Source organism: Sus scrofa, chromosome 8, assembly GCF_000003025.6.
Source record: "Sus scrofa isolate TJ Tabasco breed Duroc chromosome 8, Sscrofa11.1, whole genome shotgun sequence".
NCBI lineage: Eukaryota > Metazoa > Chordata > Mammalia > Artiodactyla > Suidae > Sus > Sus scrofa.
This window is the reverse complement of record NC_010450.4, coordinates 84,936,002-84,958,189: the sequence shown is the minus strand read 5'-3', so window position 1 is coordinate 84,958,189 and position 22,188 is coordinate 84,936,002. Positions and strand designations below refer to the sequence as shown.

The following is a 22,188-nucleotide window of genomic DNA, read 5'->3' as shown; positions in this document are numbered from 1 at the left end:
GTGATGAACAGCACAATTGAACGTTCTAGGAGAGGGCTCTCTTCAGTGATAAATCAGTGGAGGAATCTGCCATAAGGATTTTGTTGTAAAAAATGAAACTGCATTTAGCTACATGATGGTGAGTACAACGACATATGAATTACATAATAATCTACTGTAATTAAATCCTGTATAACCCAGGCATCTGTGATCTCCCATGACTTCACAGAGCAAATGGGAGCTGCCATAGAGAATCCTTTTAACTTCTGACCACAAAACTTAGTCAGTTCTAGATTTCTACATTTCCTTCTCTTTCTGCAATAGACTGAACATTTGTTTCACCACCCAAATTCAAATGTTGGAATCCTAATCCCTAATGTGATGGTATTAGGAGGTAGGGACGCTGGGAGATAACTAGGTCATGAGGGTGGGACCCTCACAGTGAAATTAGTGCCCTTATAAGAGGAGACGCCATAAAGCTTGCCCTCTCTTACTCTCTCTCCTCCCCACCCACCTCTCTCCAGTACATAAGCACAGAGCCAGAAAGCTACTGTCTGCAAGCCAGGAAGAGGACCCCACCAGGAACCAATCATTGGCACCATAATCTAGGACTTCTCAGCCTCTGGAACATGAAAGGCTTATTGTTTAAGCCATGCAATCTTTGTTATGGTCGCCCATGTAGACTGAGAAATTTTCACAGTAAAATTAAATTGAAAATTAAATTACCACCACTGCTCTGAAAGGCATCCCTTCTCACTTGTTCAAGAAGTTCAACTGTTTAGAAAGCCTCCTTCCCTGTCTTGCACCTTCTCCTTTTCTACTCACTCTTCTTCTGTCAGTAAACATGCCGAAGATTCCTTCTTGCTTAGCAAATGACAAGACTCTCTCTCTCTCAAATCCCTGATCCTCCTCATCTCTGCCCTTATTTCTTCCATTTACTAACCAGAAATCCAATAAAGTCATTACTCAAAACCATGTGGTAACTCCTGCTGCACGTTGCATAAAATCCAAACCCATTAAGATGTATTACCAGATGGTTTAAGACCTGGCCCCTGTCACTCTCTCAGCTTTATCTCTCAGTTTTTATTCTTGCCCTCTGAGTTATGGTCCCAGGTAATTTTCATCAGCTCCCCCCCAGATCTCATGCTTGCATATCTCCAAATTTTGCAAATGCAGGTCTTCTCATTTGAACGTCTTTTCCCACTCTTCTTTGCCTGAATAATAAAATCAAGTCCTAGCACTCACAACCATTGCCCTGGCTATGAATACCCACAGCCTCTTGAAACACCCAGAGCATGGTACTGGTTATGACTGCTAAATTGTTGGTCTCCTGCTCTGGGTTTTAAGCTCTGTGAGGGATATCTATATATCTTAAATATAGATATATTTATTATTTTAAATATAGATATATAGATACCTTATCTTTGTAAGTGCTCAAATTAACAGACTTCTTGATTCATGGTAGGTACCTAATAACAATTTGGGGGGGGGCTGTATCAATAAATGAATAAATAATTTAGACTGCTATATGCCCTTACACACAGGAAAGGGGTGCCCTGTTCAGCATCTAGTCCAGGCAGGAGTACATGCTGGTTTGTAAATCTGTCTCATGCATTTTATTGACATGAATCAACACCCAATTCTTTTTTTTTAATGGCTGCACCCATGGTATATGGAAGTTACCGGGCCTGGGACTGAACTCCCACCTCCACAGCAACCAGAACCAGTGCAGCCAGATTCTTAACCCACTGCACCACAGTGGGAACTCCTCAATACCCAATTCTAATGTCATTACAAGATGCCCTGTCCTTCCTCCCTGCTTTACTTTTCTCCATAGCCCTTGTTTAAAATACAGTACAACTGGAGTTCCAGTTGCGGCACAGCGGAAATGATTCCGACTGGTATCCATGAGGATGCAGGTTCGACCCCTAGCCTTGCTCAGTGGATTAAGGATCCAGCATTGCCATGAACTGTGGTGTAGGTCACAGATGCAGCTCAGATCCTAAGTTGCTGTGGCTGTGGCATAGCCAGCAGCTGTAGCTCTGATTCAACCCCTAGCCTGGGAACTTCCATATTCCTTTGGGGTGGCTCTAAAAGAAAGTAAAAAAATATACAGTACAAATATTTATTTTGTTTACTGTCTGTTTCCTTTTACTGGGACACAGGATCCAGTAGGGCAAGGATTTCTGTCTATTTTGTAGACCCCACATCCAGAATCAGTGGTCCATACCAGGAGGCCAATAAAATTTACCGACAGAAGGAATGACCATTGTCAATCATGCATTCTTATTTTGATAGTGGTCGGCCTGAGTACACATAACTCTGCAACTCTCCCACACTGTACTGTGCACTACGTTCTCTATGTGTAATATGATTTCAAAGGGCATTTAGCTAGTAAGCAAAAAATAAGAGACTTACAGGAAATAGCCTGAAATTCATAAGCAAGTGACACTGTCAGCAGTGTTCCTACTGGCTAACCCTATAAGATGCAGACATCTTCACAACACCCTGGTTGAACAGATAATACAAATGTCCTAGGGATTAAGGTCCTTCTTTTTTTATCTACTTCATCAAACATACAATCAATTTTGGCACAAAGGGTGGTAAAGATAGTTCAATTCCTTTTATTTCCTGCCAATAGCCCATACTTTTGTCATGAAAGGAGAAAACTATTAATAAATAATTTTCCCATGAATTATAACCATATCACAACCTTATTTTTTTAATTTACTACCATAGCATTTTAAAAGACAGTTGCTCCTATAAAAACACTAAGTCATTAAGAATTTCCCCTATTAATAAATAAGTACCTTTCCCATCCAAAAAAGTCAGTTTAATCAATGCAATCTTCTCTCTGCTTCCCTAGTTTATACCCATTTCATTTTCACAAGCTTACGACAACTCACTTAGGCATTACCATTATCCCCATTGAACAAATAAGAAATTGAGACATAAGAAATTAGAAAGCTTGTTCAAGATCACCCAGATGTTAAGTAGAAGTGCTGTGATTTGACTCTGGAACCTACGGCATGGGAGGAGATTTGGATTTCGAGGGAGAGGCAATACCTTGAGAAAGGTAATGGATTATGGGGAGGGAGGTTGGAAGAGCAAAAAGGGGCGATCGGGGATGACTCCCAGGTTTCTGGCTTGGGTGACAAGGTGAATAATGATTCTTCCAATGATCCACAGGAGGAAGAGGTTTAGATCAACTTTGGATGTAGGTTTGAGATGCCTGAGAGAATAAATTCTGATGCTCAGAACAGTGCCCTGGGCTGGAGATAGGCATATGGAACTTCAGGGCAGTTAGGTAGAATCCAAAATCATAGAGACAATAAGTTCATCCAGGAAGAGTTTTCTGAATTTGGAAAATAGTAGGAAAAAAAAAACTGATATCTGAGAAAGAGCAGTTTTACTGGAATGAGAGAGTGAATGAAAAATTGTTCCAGGTCAAAGAGAGAATGGATGGTGAGAAAGCAGAAGTGGCGACAGCGATCTACTCTTCTGAGAAATGGATATTTGCAAAGGGTAAGGAGTGACTGAACACTATCTGAAGTCACAGGAGCTAGTAAAATTTTCTTCACCTAATCATCCACCTTTTGATGCCTTTGAAAACTGACCTTCCCAGAAACACAGTTTTGAACGTCTACAGCCTCAGAAAAGACCTTTCCAGAGTTGGCTGGCCATCATCTGACTCCCCAGGAACCCTCCTGAAACAGCCCGCTTTAGAAAACATCCCACGTCATGGCCTCTCCCACCATCAGGGTCCTAGGATCCTTCTGACTGAGGAGAGTTAATCTGCATGGACAGATGCTAATGGCTACAGTGACATTCTTAACAGGTAACTTGTATGTCATAGATCAAGCCCTCCTGGAGTTCCCAACCAGACACAGGGGGTTAAGAATCTGACTGTGGTGACTCGGGTCACTGCAGAGGCAAGGATTCAATCCCTGGCCTGATGCAGCAGGTTAAAGGATCCGGTATTGCCACGGCTGCAGCATGGGTCATAGTGGTGGCTCAGATTCCATCTCTGGCCTAGGCACTTCCATTGCTGTGAGAACAGCCATGCAACTTAAAAAATAATAATAAAGTATGAAAAAAATAAATAAAGCGAGCATTCTTGGGAATTCCTGTTTCATTCAAAAGCAGCACTTCACAAACTGTGCTTCATTGAAACCACCTCTCTGGATGCAGAGAGCATTACATAAAAATACATTAAAGCATAAAGGTTCCATGGGCCACCAATTTGGGGAAATGCTGGGTTAAACAAAGTTAAACAGGTTTCTTTACAGCAGGATTTTCAGAGACTAATATTCTAATGTGTGTCATAAAACTACAGGAGGGAGATATAAAATTCAGCATTTTCCAAAATTACCTGATTATAGGACTTTTTAAAAGGGTTATCACATGGATCAGAAATTGAAGAAGACGTCTTCCCATAGGACCAATGCTAGTGAAGTTTACTTCAGGCAATGTGCGTGACTGATTAGAAATCAAAGTCAACACCATTCTACTTGTACCCAGTACCATCCCATTGAGTGGCCAAGTTTCCTTCTGCTCACCCCACTTTCAGCACCTTCCTCACACAATGTTATTGATTCAGGCACCATCCCTTTTATAATGGCAACGGATCTTTGCTTGACAGCTTAAGTATTTGCTTTCCCTTTTGATGGACTAAATTCTGTGGCCTCCAGAATTAAATTGGGATTGGGGCATGTGGTACATTTCATTTCACAGCCCTGTATGATTGACTACAAATGAGACAAAGCTGATGAATAAACTTGTTGGTCATTGATATTATTTCTCTGCTTCTATTTTTTTTTCCTTTTAAAGCTTGCAAGCTCAGTTGTTACCAGGAAAATCAATAAACAAGCTTTCAAGAAAACGTACACCTTGGGAGAATAAAGGCCCTTTTGCCTGGAAGTTATTCTTTTTCTTTTCTAAGGGAGTAATAACCACTCCACAGCCAGAGTTCACTTTCAAGTCCACTGAAGCCCCTAGTGCTCATGAGGACTCTCTACTGGGAGAACAGAGCCCCCCAGTCTTTTCGGAGGGACAACTTTTGTTACTAGGATGACTTCTGTGAATTGAATTATTCTGAAAGTCAGGTAGGACTAAAGAAAGGCATCTAATGTAGCCCAGAAAATAAACCATTATCCACACATCCAGGGGCTAGGGAAGAAGGCGGGGAAGATTACAAAAAGCAGTCTTTCCATGTGAATGTAGACAAAGCGTAGCCTTATTAACTAGAGCAGAGGTTCTTATATCTCTACCCTCTCCTGGAGCTCACACCTAGGAGACAGAGACCAGAGCTTTAGACCTCTGCTCAGAGCCTTAAGATTTTTGCCATGGCACGCCAATCTTTGAAGGAGTTATAGCCTCGGACCACATGTGTAAGTGGCATATCAGAGCAGCACCATTCAAAAGAACACAGTGAATAGGGAAACCTCTATTCAATATCTCATCAATATCTCAATAATAAATAAACTATAATGGGAAATAATCTGAGAAAGAATATTCATACATACACACACACACACATAATTGAAATTTTGCTGTACCCCTGAAACACTGTAAGTCAACTTGACTTCAATAAAACGTTTTTAAATAATCACTTAAGGAACAACCACAAAAAAGACCATAGTAAGATGATGGAAATGTTCTATGACCTTGCACTGTTCTGTACGTTAGCCAGTAGTTACATTTAAATCTCAAGCACTTGAAATGTAGTTAGTATCGCTAAAGAACTGAATGGCCAATTTTATTTAATTTTAATGAATTCAACTATAAATAATCACAAGTGCCTAGTGGCCACCGTCTTAACAGCATAGCACTAGAAAATGGAAGTAGAATTCATCAGATCAGGATTCCTAGCCTTTTATTAGGGTCATAGAGCAACACGGGTAACCCAAACCCATCTTCCTCAACTAGTTCCGATTCCATACATCAGGAAGTCAGTGGGAATCAGGGGAGCGGTGGGGAACAAGTGTTGATAAAAAATGTCCACTTCTGCTTGGCAAGTCAAAGTAAGTTTGAATAAAGGCATGGGTCAAAGTGGAATGGCAGTCACTGGGTGGGGGCAGGGTCTGGCATATGCTTTAGTAAGAAAAAGAGTCCTGAGAAGGAGCTACAGGGTAAGCATGTAATGGTAGGGCCGCAGTTATTTCCACAGCTGCCTAATGAGCTATCCCCAAATTTAATCCCTTGAATCAATGACATTTGTTTTACTCATGAATCTGCACCTTGCACAGGACCCATGGCGGGGATGGGGAAGAACGCATCTCTGTTCCACTCACCATGGCCGGAAATGTCCCAAGGCTGAGAGCTGGGATCATCTAAAGGCATGTTTCCTCACAGGGCTGGCAGACAATGCTGGCTATTGGCTCTGAGGCTCTCGCCAAAACACCTTGGCTACTCCACGAGACCTAGGCTTCTCCCAACACAGTGACTGGGTTCCAAGGGAAGGGTCCAGGAAGAATGAAGGTCAGGAGGATTCTGTCTACTCCATACGACCTTGCCTTGGGAATCCCACAGCATCACTTCTGCAGTACTGCTATGTCATCAGGGCAGACTCGAAGCCACTCAAGTTCAAGAGGAAGGAAAGTAGTCTTCACTTCTTGGTAGGGAGAGCCAAGGAGGTTCGGGAGGAACATGCAGACTAGATACATTGCTACAGCCATTTTTGAAAAATAATCCATCACTGATAGATAAACTAGTTTAGGCGTCCAAGGATAGAAACCTTGGTCAGACCAAACTGATAACAAAATAGAAATGTATTAAGAAACCAGTAAGCTTAAAGTTTCAAGCACAGCTGGATCAATTGGCTCAAATAATACAATTGCATCTTTCTGATACTCACTTATTCTTCTCTGTTTCTTGTCTGTGTGTGTGTGTGTGTGTGTGTGTGTGTGTGTGTGTGTCTGTCTGTCTGTCTGTCTTTCCCTTTTCCCCTCAACTGGCTCATTATCCTCTCCAAATGACAGAAGGAAAGATTATTGGCAACTCTAAGTCAACATCTTGATAATTTTTGACACTTAAGGAAGACACTTTCTCTTGCATAACAAATTTCATGGAAGGGCTGAGATTAATTTATTTACTCCTGTTCAATCACTGGGTCTTGGGTCCTGGGAAATGATGTTCCCTAATAGGCCAGCTGAAGGTCTCAAGTCCACCCCAGCAGTAAGTTATTTAACCTCACTGCATTTCAGTTTTCCTACATTTGGAATGGATATTCTGGTAAATGGATGGTAAAAACGACCCCGATTCTCCACTCTCCTGTAACCAGCCAACTGCAATGTGATTTTGTTGACTCCTTTTATCCAGTGGTGGAGTCTATTTTCCCATCTCCTTATTCCAAGCTGGCCAAGAGAAATGGTTCTGTGTTCATTCTGACTCTTTAGCATTTCTGCTCTTTTTCTCTCAGAGCTCTGATACCACTAGAAGGACAAGCTCAGTTTAGACTCTTAAGGGAACAGAGATCATATACAGCAAAGCCAAACCGGCCAGTTTGTCCTGGCCAAGATCACAGAGACATGAAAGAACCCAGCCAAGATCAGCAAAACGAGCCCACGGCTGAGTTTCCAGCTGCCTGCAGAGGCCTGAATGAACCCAGCTAGGAGCCGCGTAAACCTCCCAGACAATCTTCAGACTTGTGCCAATGAGCTTTGCTCACTGGGTGTTTATTCCACAGTATGAAGGACAAAACTGAAACAGAGATAAGAGCAGGCCCTAATGCTCCGCACTGTGTTTAGAACAGTGCCCGGCATCAAATAAGCAGTCAATAAATAGTTTCTATTATTATCCATAATTTGCCAGTACCACATAGAATGAATGTGTTTCCCAGCTTCCTGAAGAAAATGAGATGTCTACCACAAGTTTTGTGAGAGTTTACACAGAATACCAATCTACCACGTTTTTAATAATTTTAACGAGTTAGTAAGAACAAGCCTCAAAAGCTAAGCATAGCCTAAGAATGGAAAATGAGTTGTTTATTGCCAATGCAGTAAAAACGAGCTCCACGATCATGATCTCCAAGCCCTTCACACATCCTGTACAAAGATCTATCAATATCTGATCTACGCCCAGCTACCGTATCACCAATTGGATCAAACATCCAACTTCTTTCAGGAAAAATAGACAGTAACATTCTAATCAAATGATTAATTGTCATTGTTAGCGATATTTATATCAGTTCAAAAGTTGGGACAAGAGAGGGAGTTCCCGTTGTGGCTCAGCAGGTTAAGAACCCAACTAGCATCCTTGAGGATGCGGGTTCGATCCCTGGCCTTGCTCAGTGGGTTGGGGATCTGGTGTTGCTGCAAGCTGCGGTGTAGGTCCCAGATACAGCTCCAGTCTGTGGCATCTGGCACTGTTGTGCCTGTGGTGTAGGCTGGCAGCTGTAGCTCCTATTGGATCCCTAGCTTAGGAACTTCCACATGCTGCAGGTGCAGCCCTAAAAAAATAAGTTGGAACAAGAGTAATTTTATCTGTCCTAGTATTTTCAGACATAATAATTTTATGTCTGAGGCTATTTTCAACTGTGGGATTTTAATGCATTAACTCCAAGAAAACATTATTATACACCTTATCTTTACAAAAACTGGAGAAGCACATGATCATGAGCTTCACTCCTCTCATCAGTGAGTGTGTGTGTGTATGTGTGTGTGTGTGGTGAGTGTATGCGGGGTGGCATTCTTTCATGAACAACCTTCCCTGTCTGTACTCCCTCAGACGAGTTGTTCATCCTCTTAGAAAGCTTCAGGCAAATTCCATAACTTTCCAAACTCCATCTCAGGTAGTAACTTCTCTTTTGAACTCAGTTCCATATTTCCATTCCTGTTTGATTTCGTTTTGCCATCTCGCCATCCTCAATAATTCTAAAGGTGAATTCATCACCTCCTCAGCCATCACCCGCCAAACACATGTACAGTGTTATGTGATCACTCAAGGTAAGTAAGCCTCCTAGTTCCATTTCTTATACATAACAAAAGCAGGATGAAATTATAGTTATGACCAATCTTGTCATAACCCTCGTTCTCCAATTTTGCCTTCAGAATAACCCTGTGGTAAGTATTATTCTCTTACTTTATTGAAGTGGACAATAGTATACCAAGTTGTGTAGACTGTCAAATATAAAAGCACTGGCAGGGTGGACAGGCAGAGCTGCAAATACAGATCAATGAGGTTAATAATCATTGTATGAAGAATGCTAAGTGTGCTGAAACTAAATTTTATGGAAGTGAAGTTTGAGACTTCCTTAATGAAATTAATAGTTAATTAAGCACCAACTATATGCCAGTATCTATTTTAAGTTAATGTTAATATCCTAAGTTACTACTAACTCACTTAATTATTTAAGTCTATTTCTTTAACAGTTTTGTAGAAGACAGCAGTATGAGATCCCATGGGTGAAGTAGCCTGCATAAGGTCAGGTGGCAAAAAGCTAATAATAAATCAGCAATCTGGGATTTGAATGCAGGCCATCTGGCTCCTGAGAAATGTCCCTGCTACATCCTGCTCTCTGAAATGAAGAATAAGGAAGTAATGGAGGGGAGAAGTAACAGTAAATGCCAAGTCATCAAAGTAGGGATAAGTCAATCACACAGGCATGGGGATCAACCAGGTTGTATGGGCTCTGAAGTCACTCCTGGCTGAGAAATCAGATGGAAATGAGGTTGGAAGGATCCGGGATGCAGCAGCAGCAGCAGCAGTAGCGGCAGTAGCAGCAGCAAAGTGGTCATTGAATGTCAGGCTGAGTTGTTCAGATGTCTGGAACCGCCCAAAGGGAACTTGACCCTCTGTATAATTTAATCCGCATCAACGCACAGGCAAATGAACATGTTGAGGAGAAACGCGCTGGTGCATATGGAAGTGGGAGGTAGTTTCTTAATGTGGAGCTAAAACAGTTTGTTTGAAACTGGCAGCATCTCGAACTCAAAATACTTCACATACATCTGTGTCATTGAACTATTTGCAAATGATGAAGAAAGTCACAGGCTGAGGACAGGTGCCCTGGTCACATACCAGCCTTGACCTTATTCTGGAGGGTTAAGTACTGGAAACATGGGATGGCTGTTCCAGAGCTAGCAAGCTGTGTGCTTCCACACCAACTTCAATGCCAGGAGTGCCTTAACTGAACATCTGGCTAATAATACACCTTCCATTTATTAACACACTTACTCACTGCATCTGCTCTGCGCCAGGAAATTACATGGGCCAAGTAATGGCAGCATGATTTCAAATGTTTGCCTCATCACCTACTAACATAATTAAAGAATAACAATCACAGTCGTGGAGAAAATCTTGGTTAACTCTTTTTTTTTTTTTTTTTGTCTTTTTGTCTTTTTAGGGCCGCACCTGCAGCATATGGAGATTCCCAGGCTAGGGGTCTAATGGGAGCTGCACTGCCTGCTTATGCCAGAGCCACAGCAATGCCAGATCCTTAATCCACTGAGTGAGGCCAGGGATCAAACCCGCAAACTCATGGTTCCTAGTCAGATTCACTAACCACTGAGCCACAATGGGAACTCCGGTTAACTCTTTTTTCAAGAACAGTTCTAAACAGAGATACAGAAAATACAAAACCTACTGATAATCTTATGAAAGCAAAACAATAATTCTCAAATATAACAACTTTGATATGAAAGAAAGTATTGCTTTAGCCTATGTACTAGTTGAGTTAGTCTGCTCACTGCACCCACTAAAACAATTTTTAAAAATCTTAAAAGTGATAAGGGTATAACATATACATTAGTATTTTCCTTGATAAAACTGGTTTCAGGAAAGGAAATTTTAGGAGTTCCCTGGTAGCCTAGTGGGTAAAGATTCAGCATTGTCACTACTGTGACTCAAATTTGATCCCTAGCCCAGGAATTTCTGCATGCCACAGGTGCAACAACAACAAAAGAGGAAGTCTTTTCTAACTTTTGCTAAGGCATTTTTAAAGGTGTTTTTAAAAATGCATTGAAAGAATTTTTCGAAAAAAGAGAAAGGGGAACAACTTTACCTTTCTCCTAATCATTTAAAAACTCATAGTCAATCACCTAAGAGTGAGATCCAACTGATGACTAAAATCCAACAGATTAGTCTGAATATTTCTGGTAATGTGAACCTGACATGACCAGATAATAACTGCATTATTTAAAAAAACATTACTAGTATCTACTGAATATTGGCTGATATCACAATTTTCTTATTACTTTCTGGAAAAAAAATTTAAGATACTTTTACCTGCTCTTTTAGGGACTAAACAATTCTATGTGTCACAATTCATGAAAACAGCATTTTTTTTTCATATTTCTAGGTTGTTTGTCAACTGGTGAGCAAACACCCATAATGCTCCTTGGCATCTATCAAAATATTCTGAGTCGCTTGTAACAACAGAGCACTGATCCAGGAAAGTTTAGACATTACTAAGTAAACAGTGCACAGATGTGGGTGCTGAAAAATTAATACCACACCACCTTCTGATAAGCTGTTGCTCCAAAAATGCTTCTGCAAAAACAGCATGAAACAAGCCCAAAGCACAAATAGTCATGCAATCACAACATAAATGAATCATAAAGCATTAAAACAGAAATGTCAAGCTCTGGCATCAGGTACAATTTGTGACAAATTACTCAGCCTCACACCTATTTCTTCATGCCATCTCACTGGTAGAGAGAATACTGGAAGTAAGAGTAACTTGTCACCTGTGAACAAAAAGCAGTTTTAAAATAATGTTTAAATAGTTTTTGATGTTTGTAATCTTCCTTCTTATATCTCAGAAAAAAATCCACTTTCATTCTGAATGTTCAAAATAAGTACTTACTATTCTCAGATAAGATGTTCTAATAAAGTACCAATTTTATCACAAATGAAGGCCACGGGAACCCTAGGAGGTTGCTGCTGACATCTAGTGGCATAATTTTTTCAATGCTAAATGTATCACAAATGTATATCCAGAGAGAGGGGATAGATGTACCACAAACATATGTCTTGCAAAGTCTAGTAGACATCCTATGCTACAAATTATTTGCTTCTGCTCACACCACTCTACCTCCAGTGACTCGCTTCCCCTTCCAAAATAATGCTACTGCTACAAAACTGGAGAAATGAAAACCAACACATCTGTTAAAGCCTTAAGAGAACTGAGTCCCCCAAAATGCCTAGTCCATTACGGAATTGCCCCAATTCCCAAAGGCTCTGCCCCAACCTCAGTAGTCTTAATTTTATCTCAACTTCCCAAATAACCAGAGCCCTTCCCCAAACTCCACACCTAGCATTTAGGTACTTTCAGGGTCATGGTCTAAAGAGACTTGCTTATAGAGCTGGGATATGTTAATTCACATTCATACCCACAAACACACATGCTCACACGGTCACGAAGTATAAAATAATGCCATTTGCAGCAACATGGATGGACCTAGAGATTATCATACTAAGTGAAGTCAGTCAGACAGAAAAAGACAAATACCATATGGTATCACATATGTGGAATCTAAAATATGACACAAATAACCTATCTATGAAATAACAATTGACCCACAGATACAGAGAACAAACTTGTGGTCGCCAAGGGGTGTAAGGGTGTAAGGGAGGAATGGACTGGGAGTTTGGGATTAGCAGATGCAAACTATTATATTATAGAATGGATAAACAACAAGATCCTACTGTATAGCACAGGGAACTATATTCAATAGCTTATGATAAATCATAATGGGAAAGAATATGAAAAGTATATATATATATATACACATATATATATACATAAGACTGAGTCACTTGCTATAGAGCAGAAGTTCACACAGCAGTGTAAATCAACTATACTTCAATAAAACTTTCAAAAAACGGTCATGAACTCCCTGTGCATGAGATTCAATATTTATTGAAAATTTTAAAATAGCTATCAGGGACTGCTTTAATGTTTCCAACCATCCACATGAACGATGAAATTGAGATTGATGTAAAAAATGATAAGAAGCATAGAGATAATTTCTACAGGCAAGCAAAAAGATTTACTCTAGAGCCTCTATCCATATGCAGGTATGTGCAGACAAGGGATGTGTGTGTGCAGAACAAGAGCAAGACAAGTTCGGCACGCACCCCATTCCCACGAAAGCACTTGTGAGTATAAGAGGTAAACACCAAATCGATGAATGAATGAATAAATGAATAAGGTGGCAAATTACAATAGAACTTTCCCCCTATTGATTCTGATGTAAGGTATGTTATATAGGCAGTGTTGTTTTGCTCTTTAGGCAAAAGTGCCTTTGTGGAGTAGTTCAGGTTAGATTTTTCTCCCATGACATGTGCAAAGGAGCACAAAGCCAGTGCGTGATTAAGTTGGGTAATATCCCTTTGGTTAAGGGAGTGTATGTTCATAATTGGAAATTATTTGCTCTATAAATTGGTACAGTTGAATTTAGATTTTATTCACATTGAAAAGATGTGATAAAGGGAGAAGAGCTTCTCAAGTTGGTCCTAATTTAGCAATGTTTAAATAATACAAAACATTGCTAAATTATAATTCTCATAGTACAAAGGCATCTTCTGGCCGTTTAAATATTCGTTCAATGGAAATCTTAGAGACACGAGAAGCTCATTCATTCAAAGCCTGTCTACTTCACTCACATGTGGGACTAAAAGTAGATGACAGAAGAATCTTTTTTACAATCTCACTGAAGGAAAAATAAATCCTGTGTCTGTGTATATACATTTACACACAAAAAAATTATACATATGTATATAAATCCATGCACACATGAGAACTATTACATAGCAATGCGGAGAAATCAATGACAATGTGGTAGATACTGTATCTAGGTTACTTTACTGAATGAATATGAGTTAAGGAAGAGAAATACTTGTAGCATGATGTAGAACGCAGAAGGCTCCCTAAAGAGATATTTTAAGGTTATGAAGGCTTTGGAATAAGGAAGAAAAAAGACTGGGCATTCCAAGCGGAGTTTTCAGCATAAGGAACAGCAAGAATGTTTAGGGGATGAGGTGGAGTATGAGACAGACAAGTACGGTAAGAAACACAGGTGGAGAATCAACATAAGAACTTGAATATTAGCAGGAGACAATTCTTGACAACGCTACGGCTTATAGTCTTGGGAGTTTTCTTTAAAGTTTTAAAAAGGTAGAGTATATCACAGAATCTAATACTCTAAAGAGTAAAGGATATCTTCGTATTTTTGCAAATGACAAAATCATAAAACAAAAAGGGGAAATTCATAATAACTCTTCCTCATACACAGTCCTCTCTAAGAATTAGGTTTTAATCTCTTCTCCATGAAAGTGTTCAAAGGTTTATTCACTGGCTTTCAGTTTAAATTTTCTTTGGGAGCATGTTTGCCGGATGTTAGAGCTCTTGCTCTATAAAGCATTGCATATATCCTATGGGCATTGTGACAATTACGTCACACTTTCATCACATGTATAGCGGTATTCCTAACTCGCACTTAAGTTTATGGTCATTAACTTGTTAATCAACTGCACATTTGATGCTTTACTTTCCATTGTTGCTTTATAGTATTTTGTAATAAATAATATAAAATATAATTTGCAATAAGCTCTTAAAATATCAAAAGAATTGTATCCTCTATAAAAGACTTCGACATGTGTTACATCTACAAAATGTTCTACAGCCATAATAATAAACCGCAAGGAAACCAATCTCTAAATGATACATGTATAACTTACTTCTTAGTGCCCTACAACATAAAGAACACTGTACACTAGCCTTCTGACAGTTTATTTTCAATTCTCAAAAATGTGTTCATACTAAGGTTAGATTTCAACCTAGAGTACATCAAAAAATTGCTGAATCCTTGATGTATCATTCTACTTTCCTACAGGAAAATTAAATATATGTGAGAATAAAACTTAATATTCCTACATAATAAAAATAAATTATAAACATGAAATTTTCTTAATTGAAATTCAATCTCTTCTAGGACCTATAAACCTGTGGAAAAACTGAACAGAATAAAAGTCTATTTTTGCCCATAATTTGACTAGGAAAAGAGTAGGATATTTTAACCTGCCTCTATTTGGGGGTGACAAAATTTAAGAAGATTATGACTAACAGAATCAATAAGTTTACATAATGAGATGCCACATGAAAACTTATCCTAAAACCCTTTTTAAGAAAGTCAAATGTAGGAGTACCCACGGTGCCTCAGTGGTAACAAATCTGACTAGTATCCATGAGGATGAGGGTTCAATCCCTGGCCCTGCTGAGTGGGTGAAGGATCTGACATTGCCATGAACTGTGGTGTAGATCACAGACATGGCTTGGATCCCATACTGTTGTGGCTGTGGTGTAGGCCGGCAGCTACAGCTCTGATTCAACCCCTAGTCTGGGAACTTCCATATGCCATGGGCAAGGCCCTAAAAAGACAAAAAAGTAAAATAAAATAAAGTCAAATGTAGAACTTTCGTGTATCTGCACACACAAAACTGCCTGTTAAGCCAATAGATTGCTCTCCAAGCCCCATCGCCAGAGTTAATGGTACATAAAGTGAGTATGTTAGGTCATCATGGCCAACTGAGAAAAGCTGAATGGTCCTATGTATCTAAAAACAGCACCTTCACTAGTATATCTTGAATGTCCACTACTTTAACTTTGAAATTTACATGCATATATCACATTTAGGATAATAGAGACAGAGTATCACATTAGCATTCTTTGTCTTATTGAAAGGAATTTAAAACAATTTTTAATTTATTATTATTATTTTTTTTGGCTGTGCTCAGGGCATGCAGAAGTTCCAGGGCCAGTGAGGGAACCCATGCCACAGTAGCCACGGGAGCCACAGCAGTGACAACATCAGGTCCTTAGCCCACTGACCCACAAGGGAACTCTCAACAAGAATTTTTTGCGAAGTTGCCTTACCTCAAAGAATTCAAAGGGCCAACCTAGAGAGGTAATGATATGAACACTTCAGTTAGTCCTCCACACCCTACTCCCAACCTCCACCTAAACACCAGCATCCTAGAGCATAATCTCTTCGGCACTGTTACCGGACCAAAGTGCTTGCTCTGCCTATATCCAGAACTGGCCCTTCATTTGCATGTTGGGGAGAAGCAAATCTTGTGACTCTAGGTACACAGTAGTGAACTCTCTGCCATGTTAATGGGAGTTTCTCTCTTTCATCCCAACTCCTTCTTTACTATGGTCATTCGGAGTAAGTTTATCCATTTCTTAAACACGTGAAATAAAAGCCTGATAAGACTGAACATATTAGTATACACATATCCTGAAAAAAGAAAAAATTCACATGAATGCCCAGATGGTCTGTGCTCCTTCCCGTCATCCTTTATTTTTATTCTAAAGGACAGGGATCCTTGACCCTCTTCATTAGCTCCACTCACTCAGTGAGCTTCTTGCTCTGTCTTTACCCAGTGTCATCTCCCATTGATTTCCCCTCAACCAGCACTTTCCTACCATTCATCTCCCTCCGCTTGAATCACAGAGCTCAGCTTCAAGCCCTTGCACATATTGTCTAAGTATTCGTTCTTATTATAACATCTCTCCTTGGGGAGTCACAGCTAACAGCTCTATGCTAAAGGAAGCCCTCAATTGACTTCATTAACCACTTAAAAACACTTTATATTTTGCATTATCATTTAAGTATAGAGTGCCTACAATTTAAAATTCCCTTTAAAGAAGAGAAGCTACTTCCTTGAGGGGTTTATACCTCCTCTGAAGAAATAAGGAGAAACCCTTCTGTCTGTAATTCAACCCAACAATTTGTTTTTGCTCAACTGCAAATTAAAGTTCAGAAACCAGTTTGCTGCCGATGCCCATTAAATTTAACTGCTTCTTTTGTTTCAGCACTCACTTGTTTTTTAGGAATTCAACAATTTGTCAAAAATAAAACGCAATTAATATGTAGCCTGATATACATCTCAGCAAATCCAGTATGTGTGTTCATTTGCATAAAGTGAAATCATATCTTCATAGCTATATAAGTGGACAGCAGTGATAGATGGGTCTAGCTCCCATCACGATTCTAACCTTTCAGGAACTTTTCTATTAAAAACTCCTTTGAGACAGCTGCTTTATCCATAAATCATACAACACACACACATTTTATATCTGCATCTATGCTCCACTTTGTTTACACATATATGTCATTACAATATTTGCATGAATGTTCATATTCTTAGGCCAACATATGTAAATAAATCACATAGCAATTTGAAAATTTAGCAACTAAATGTGCAATCTGTTGAACATAATCAGGCATGCTGTTCAACAACTGTACGATCAAATTCAATCTCTCCAGAGAAAATACATGTTTTGTATAAGGGTATCTTCGTAAAGCCTGAAGTTTTCTAGGAATCTGCACTGAAAATTTTTGCAACAAGAGCAAAGAGCAACATGTAAAGCCATCTAACTAATGCTGGAATAAAAGTAAAATCTTATTATTATTGTACCACGACAAGAATCTAATTTCCCTTAATGTCCGTCATTTGTAAGTATAACACACTAATTGCAGTTATCTACAAAGAGAACACAATCTTTCAGTCAAGAGCCTATCCACAATCAACTGTAGTTTAATAAATAAAATTTTAAAAGTTGAAAAAATTCCTATTCATACACTAACATAAATCCAAGTGTAGTGTCAGAAAATTAACCATTATCCACAATGTTGTAAGGTAGTATTTATTTTATTTATTTTATTTTATTTTGTCTTTTGTCTTTTTAGGGCCACACCTGCAGCATATGGAGGTTCTCAGGCTAGGGGTATAATCGAAGCTGTAGCTGCCAGCCTACGCCAGAGCCGCAGCAATGCCAGATCTGAGCCTTGTCTGCAACCTACACCACACCTCACAGCAATACCAGATCCTTAACCCTCTAAGCAAGGCCAGGGATTGAACCCGAAGCCTCATGGTTCCTAGTTGGAGTCATTTCTGCTGAGCCAAGACAGGAACTCCTAAGCTAGTATATATTTTAAAATTGACCGATCATTTCCCATATATAGTAGTCATCAAAAATCATTCCTTCTACTTTTCAGATAATGAGTTACTTTTTTGATGGATTACTCAATAGCTCAAAACCAGTCATCAAGAAAATTAAACAGTCAAATGTATCAGAGTTAAACAGATTTTTAAAAAATCAATTCAAAATAAGCATTACCTTGGCTGGATTTTTCATAAAGGATAGCAGATCTCTTGCCAGGTAACACCATTTCTTTAGGTTCTGTGGGCAAAAAGAAAAGAGATTAATAAAAACAACCTTTTTTTTTTTTTTTTACTCGTTAAATGCTTCTTAAAGAGATTTATTAGTCATAAAGGTCAGAGAAGAAAATCACATAACAAAATATTCAGCTCCATTCAGCAGCTGCCTTGGGAACCACTTGCTCTAAATGCCAAATAACTTCCCCAAAGGTCCCCTCTCCCCTGCGGTGGAGAACACGGGTGACTGCAGCAGAACCTCAGCCCTTTGCTTTGCTTGGCTCTCTTTTCTTACAGGGGAACAGGCTAACCCAGGAACAAAGAAAAGCATTAGCTTCAATCATTGCAAAAGATACTATGTAATCCATGGCAAGACCAATACAACTGACTGAGAGGGAATTTGCAGTTATCTAAAGGTAGTTCCCTCCCTCCCCCAGTAAGTATGGGTTTTAAAAATCATGAAAGTTTGGGTGGTTTTCAATTGTCTTTCCACAAAAATGATAAAATGAGACATCGAGAGATGACTCTGTAAATAATTGCAGATTACTCTACTTATGAGAAGCAATTTCAGAGCCTTTCTATGCTGTACCAAGGAGGAAAGTACTTTAGAGGAGTCAAAAGTTATGAAAATATATCTTATCCCCTCCCTTAGCATATAACCATCTTGAGGAGTATCCCATAAAAGATTTTATTGCATCATTATCTGAATGTTCAGATTGGAGGATAAGAAATTCAAGTCTGAGCAACAGCTCTCCAGAAAGGACTGTCACATAGATAGGTAAGAATTTAAATTCACTCCTTAAGAAAGTTATTTGACTGAAGAAATGTTAACAGTTAAAAGCAATGTTGATTAATTGGCTATCACAGTCACTATAAGAACAGTCAAATGACAGCAATCACTGCGACATCTTAGCAGCCGTGTGAACTTAGCCAAGGAAAGTAAACTCTGTACCATCCTTTTTCTATCTGTAATATCAGAATGACAGTTCTTCCTACTTTGTAGAATGGATAGGATAAATGAATGACATATATATATATATATATATATATATAAAGAAGACATATATAGAGAGAAAATGACATATATATATATATAAAGAACAAGAGAATGTTAGCTAACATAATTATGAAATCATTATTATTATTATCATTGTTCTCCTTTTTTAAAAAAAAATCTTGCTACCCCTTTGAAAATCATCACTCCAGTGAGCCACATGGTGGAATAATTAAAAATCATACCATACTGGACATTACTTAATTTGCTCGTATATTAATCGGACTCTGTGATGGCAAAGGAAATAAAGAGTAGTTTGTTTTAAATGTCTTGGCAGGTAAGGCAAAAAAGATTAAACAGCATTTCAGGAAAATGAGTGAGCTGTCAGCTGCTGCAGTGGCTTCCCTGGACTTTGCTGAGGATTTTAATTTAAAGATGTCCTCCAAGAAATTGGGATATACTTCAAGATTCTCTCAAAGCAACTGACCCTTGTCTGCTCTTGTGAATACTCAATCCAATTGAGAAAACAGCTGGTGAGCCCCTATTTCAAGTGAGGGTCTATAACAGACTTGAGAGAAACCATAGTAAACAAAAAGGACTCAAGAAAAACACAGATAAGTGGAGGAAACATTTGTAGACAATAGTTTTAAGTAACTCATGAAAATACCGTCATTAAACACCAGACACTGTGCTGAAGCAACAAAAAGAATTGGAAGAGTATTGTGCAGTCAGGAAAAGGTCATTTAAAAAATAATCTTAAAACTTAACCAGAATAGCAGGACAGGTATATGCTGGCTGACCATTGGTCCTGTTTGGTCTAAGAATTTTACAAAAGAGAAGGACTTGGAAAGACTAAGACTGGCAGGCAAGCAAGTGGGGATGTAAATTAAGATGACATTACATGGGAGTTCCCGTCGTGGCGCAGAGGTTAACGAATCTGACTAGGAACCATGAGGTTGCGGGTTTGGTCCCTGCCATTGCTCAGTGGGTTAACGATCTGGCGTTGCCGTGAGCTGTGGTGTAGGCTGCAGACGCGGCTCGGATCCGTGTTGCCTTGGCTCTGGCGTAGGCCGGGGGCTACACCTCCGATTGGACCCCTAGCCTGGGAACCTCCATATGCTGCGTAATCCAATATGACTGGGGTCCTTATAAGAGGAGATAGAAATACAAACACAGGCCGAGAGGAGAATGCCACATGAAGACAAAGACACAGACAGAAATGACCACGTAACTAGGAGGCATGTCGTATGATAGAAATTGGATGATATAACAGATCCTTATCGTTGGGCAAATTTTTTAAAATATTTGGACAAACCAGTATGTCAGGTAGGAAAGAGACAGAGAGAGGTGGTAAATTGGAGAAATGATAGGCCATCCTATAACAAGGATGCTATTATTCGCAAATATATCCGCATGTAATGCTTTTGCATTTTTCTATGTCTGACCTCACCTTTCTACCGGGGGTGGCACTTGCCTCAAGGAGGATTAGGTTTGTTACAGGATAATTAAAATAAGAATGGTGTTTAGAGTTTGACATCTAGAAGGAATTCTGGATCCACAGCAAGACAATAGTCTTATATAGCAGGCTTTCCTTAGAGAAAATAGGATTTTTAAAAATACGATCTTAGTGGACATTAACATCTTTGAAGTCAGACCTAGAGAACCAAATCACAGAGTTCTGCAGTGTCAAGAGTGGTTATGATGTAAATGTATGTTATGATGTAAAGGATTATGGAAAAGGTACACCCCGGTGCAAGGGCTGAATGGAGAAGACAGAAGAGGAAGGGGTCCAGCATCAGGTCATTGTGTCCCTTCTCTAGTTTCAACCCCCACATGAATGTGGTAAGAGGAGCATTAGGACTAACAGACCACTCTTCAGGGCACAGACTGGAGAGAGCTCTGAGAAAACCCGCGCTCAGCATCTAACACGATGTAGGAGCCGTTTGGAGGCCTTCAAGGAGGGAGGGACATGCCTAAAGACATGAACCTGAGACAGATCCCATCTTCCTCACAGCCAGTGTGCAGTGTCCCAGGGAGATAGAAGTTCCCAGGGGCCCTGAGCAGGGGACAGGGAGTGCTGGGTGGGCGCAGCCCCTTCTACTACCGTCCCCCACAATGAGATCATAAGAGGCCCCTTGCCTCCCGCTATCACCATGAGGGGAAGCGGAGAATAAAAGGGAAAATCTGAAAGCACAACCATTGACCCCAAAGTTGTCCAAGTCACCTACCCCCAATATAAAGGCACTAGAAGGTATCTAGTCTTATGTCATCATTTTTCAGATGAGGAAACTAAGACCAGAATGGCAGCCTCATTTATTCAAGAGTATTATGCAGGTGAGGACAGACCAGAGGCAATAATTCCAATTTTTCTAGCACCTACTGAAATGCTAACATGCCTTCCTATATGTTCATCTAGAGTCCAGCTTTTCTTTTTATTGTGGATATCAATTAATGCTACTATTCAGTTAATATTTAAAAATAAAAGTGATAATTATATTTTAAATAAAATAATAGAGACAATAATTTAAAATCCATTTCTTTTAATGAGTAATGAAATAGATTTAAAATTAAAATAAATACTGGGGGAATTCCTGCTGTGGTACAGTGGGTTAAGAATTTGAATGCAGCAGCTCACATCTCTACAGAGGAGTGGGTTCCATTCCTGGCCTGGCGCTGTAGGTTAAAAGATCTGGTGTAGGTTGCAAGTGCAGCTTGGATTCAGTCCCTGGCCAGGGAACCTCCATCTGTCATGGATGCAGCCCAAATAAATAATATTGGGTCTACAGAAAAATTATTAGTTTTATTTAATTAGTAAATTTAGCAAAGTTACTAAATTAGGCTCCTTCAACAAAAATCAATTGTGCTACCATCCAACAACAAAAATAGAAATTATATATTATTAAAATAGAATTTAAAACATCAAATACCCTAGAATAAACCTAACAAAAATGCTCATGATCTTGACACCAAAAACACATAAAACATGACTTAAATAAAGCAAATTAAAAAAAAAAGACGTAGATACATCATGATTATAGAATGGAAATACA

General features: G+C 39.3%; 1 protein-coding gene across 10 annotated transcripts in view; it reads right to left on the bottom strand.

The window, feature by feature from the left end:
• INPP4B (inositol polyphosphate-4-phosphatase type II B) overlaps positions 1 to 22,188 on the bottom strand; it is a 743,160-nt gene that overhangs the window by 597,011 nt on the left and 123,961 nt on the right. For all 10 annotated transcript variants that reach the window (XM_003129178.6, XM_021100667.1, XM_021100673.1 and 7 more), the window contains one exon: positions 18,107 to 18,169. The gene's annotated coding sequence lies outside the window, so the exon portion shown is untranslated. Of the gene's footprint in view, positions 1 to 18,106; positions 18,170 to 22,188 lie in introns of those variants that run through there.